Source organism: Penaeus chinensis, chromosome 5, assembly GCF_019202785.1.
Source record: "Penaeus chinensis breed Huanghai No. 1 chromosome 5, ASM1920278v2, whole genome shotgun sequence".
NCBI classification, from domain to species: Eukaryota; Metazoa; Arthropoda; class Malacostraca; order Decapoda; family Penaeidae; genus Penaeus; species Penaeus chinensis.
The window spans coordinates 10,771,354-10,775,193 of NC_061823.1; positions in this window are offsets into that span (position 1 = coordinate 10,771,354).

Genomic DNA, 3,840 nt, shown 5'->3' on the forward strand with positions numbered 1-3,840 from the left:
CACATATATATACATATATATTTATATCAATATATATATTATTATATGTAAAACTATATTAATTACATTAAAATGTGAACGTACCACGACATAAGTATATAAGTATGCATACTTAAAGCGGTAAAGAATGATTTTGATCCCTCTACAAGCTCTATAAGTTTGACGAGCAGTGGAGTCGGAACTACCATTCGAAGACGGTTCGAAAAGTTAAAAATAAGTGTGAACACGAGTATTTATTTTTGGCCGTATTTACAATTCGGCCACTTTCTGATCACGGTAATAAATAAATAAATAAATAAATAAACAAAAATATGTATTATCGGTTTCGACCGAGGAGCGGCCACTCTCGAGGATAATTTCTCATAAACAGTAAAGACTTAAATAAAGAGGTAAAAACAGGATCCAAAGTGTGTGTGTGTGTGTGTGTGTGTGTGTGTGTGTGTGTGTGTGTGTGGTTGTGTGTGTGTGTGTGTGTGAATACTCGTTATCCCCACTGGCAGAACATGACAGAAGGATGTAAGGTAGTATAACTGCAACGCTACAAGGAAGGATTTTAACTAAAATCATAATTCTAATTTACTCTGCAAAGAGTCTCGGGACGTCTTTCAGTTACAGCTATTATCATCATCATAATTTCAACGTGCTCTGCACAAACTCTCGGAGGAAGTTTAGACAAGGATAATTTATGAAGGACCACTTTCTACTCTTCTGCCGGCAAATATTCAGAGCAAGATCTATGACCATAATTCCAATTTACGCTTTACAAACGTCTTCCAGTTACAAGTATAATGGTAATTATAATTTCAATATACACTGCACAAACTCTCGGATGAAGGTTATCAATGATAATTCTTGAAGGAGCACTTTCTACTCACCTTCCGACACCATCGTAAGGCCCGGCAAAGGAGGCTATGAGTGTGTAGCCAGAAAAGTCCCCTTCAGCTGGACTCTCGCCGACACGGATCTTTGGACAGAAACACTCGAGTTGGGAAAGGGAAAGGCAGTTTGGTCTGTTGGATTTGCTGATTGGACAACTTAATAGACTTTATTTTTATGGTGTTTATACATAATGATTCCTAGGCTATGTGTATAAACAATGACTTTTTGTTCAATAGTATTTTTTAGCATTTTGTTATTTAGTTGTTATGAATTCTAGCAAAAAAAAAAACTATTCTGAAAGACTCTTTCCTTTCTAACAAAAGAAAAGGAGAACATTTATGATACATTCCTAGTCCTAAAAAAACGAGGAACGTCTTTCAGAATGATGTAGAAATACCTGTAACCTAGATATATCACCATATATCACTATGTACAATATATTGATAATAATAATAAAACAACTTAACTTAGACGGAACGAAACCAGCCTAGGATTCTTATGCGGGGCAGGACATGGAGTGTCTGATCGATGTCCACCCGCTACCATGGAGTATACTTCTCAAAGCAATAAACCTGCGTCTCTAGGCTTCCGCCAACAGATCGTTTCATGGCAAAACAGAGTTGATAATTTAATTGGTTATACCTAAATCCATGATTAAGTTGACCTATCACATCACAACCCTTTATCGTACTCTGCAGTGATCATTAATAATAAAAAAAAAAACGTTAACATCTGGATCATCACTCTATTTACATTCGTGATGGCCAGAAGCGAAAGTGGAGTTATTAAAGGCAACATCGACAGCCATGAAAATAATTTTCGCTGTACAGTTTCTTTCTGTTTATGGCGGAGTTTGCTTTGGTTGTGGAGGAAAGAAGGGAATGCTAGTAGATTTGAGTCGTTAGTACTAGTGCTGTTTAAAGTATTTTGTGCGTGCATTTTTAAATAATGAAGATGTCCCAACCCGTTGCTGCGTCCTGGGTTAGTAAAATGAATGTTCTGTGTATATTGTAGGTGTTGATCACTAGTTTATTCTCTTGTCAGCAATATCTGCAAGATCGATCATAGCAAATTACTTGATTTAATGGATATGGTCAACCAGGCCTTCCACTGTTCTTGCAAAGTATGTGAATTCGGAAATTAAACTTCTATACTACTATAGAGCGCGAGATAAATAACAGAAACAATTAAATTGAACACACTGGCAAAACAACAAAGATAATCCATAACCAGGAATGTGAGAGAGAGAGAGAGTGAGTTCATGAAAGTGTATAAAAAAAATTAGTCCCAAGCCTAATGATTCCCGAAGTGTATCCAGAGGAGAGGGCGACACATTCCAGTTGCACTCGTGCGCATTTTCATTACTGCCTAATGTTCATTTTTACCAGCACTCTCTTTGTTTAATACCTTGCATGTTTATTCATTACTGGAGTCTTTCTTGTCCTGTGTTTAATTTTTTTATTTATGAGATCTGTAATTTCTTATTTTGTGTTCTTATGGGTTTTTTCCTTTGCTTTTTAAATGTATATTTTATTGTTTTATGTCGTTCATCACCTATTCTGTTTAAATTGCATTTTATCATGTATTATTGTGGAAAATTGTTCATCTATTTTTTGACGTCACCAGTCCATGACAGCCCGTTACCTATGACAATAAACAGTGTCAACCGTATTTCTGTGTGCTTGGGTCTACCTTTCGCTCTCTTGAATCATCACCAAAGGTGTACTAGTCTCATACGTTACTTGCCGAAGTTGTATTTTCGCTGGACGTTGTCAGTATATTATCAAAGCAGGCATTGGTTATTTATAAATTACGTTTTCCAATCAGTTTTATTTCTGCTTTTACTATGTTTACCTAATCTTACTTGTATTATACCTCGTCATTCTTTCGTACTTTTGCCTACTCCTACTACTGCTTCTTCGTCTTCATCTGCTCTTTCTTATCTCTCTGCCTACCACTGTCATTTGTTTTTGTTATATTAATGAAAAGGACTGAACATTATAAAGTACTATCCACTCAATTGTATCTGTGTAAGACATAGTAAATCTATTTCCACAGAACTTGGATATCTGACCGCTACTTTCTATTGGCGTCCAGTATCTTCCTTACAAGGAGTGAATGGGACCCCCATTATTCCTTCATACTTGGTCCCTAAGCCTCCCTCGCCTCATAGGAGTATTTCGGGCTCTTCTTTCACGGATGTCATCTGGCCTTATGCTAGGTATACAGGAAAGTTTGGTGGCAGCTGGTGGGCAAGAATTAAGCCCGAGTATCTTAGTCTTCAGCAAATTAGCAATATCCACCACGTGTACCATGCATAATTGTACAATTGCGAGAACCACATTTCTTTTGCACTTGTCTTCTCTTGCAGGATACCCAATAATCATTGTTGTGTACATGAGCAATATTTTCCCTAAAATCTCTCCAGTACATCTTTTGTTTTTGCAGATTGGAGATGTTTACTGTCTGTCTCTCTACATAGCTTTTGTGGCTCTCGTTAGCATAGGGAATTGATATGTTTTTCATGTGTAAAACTGTTTATTAATAACCTTTCAGCTTTGTTGACCTGTTGTGCTCTGTGCTTAGCTGTTTTATGCATGTGAACAGCTTGCTGTTTTGCAGTAGTGCACCTCGTACCAGATTAAGAGAAACTTTTATCGGGTATTTTGCGTTGACTGTGTCGAGGCCCTGTCAGCTGATTTTAGGGAAGTGAAGGATCAAATCCAGCAGCTTCAAGTAGCAGTTCCCATGCAGGAGATATCACGGCAGAAGGAAATGAAATGATCGATCCAGCAACTGTTCACGACAGTCAGCCAATCATGAGGGCGAAGCGACAGTTCTACATCACCAACTGCTAAAGCAAGACAGAGAGTCTGAGGAACTGAAGCACATGATCCACGAGAAGCTTCTTTATGACCCATGTACTATCCACATCGTTAAGGCAGTATTATGGACAAGTGG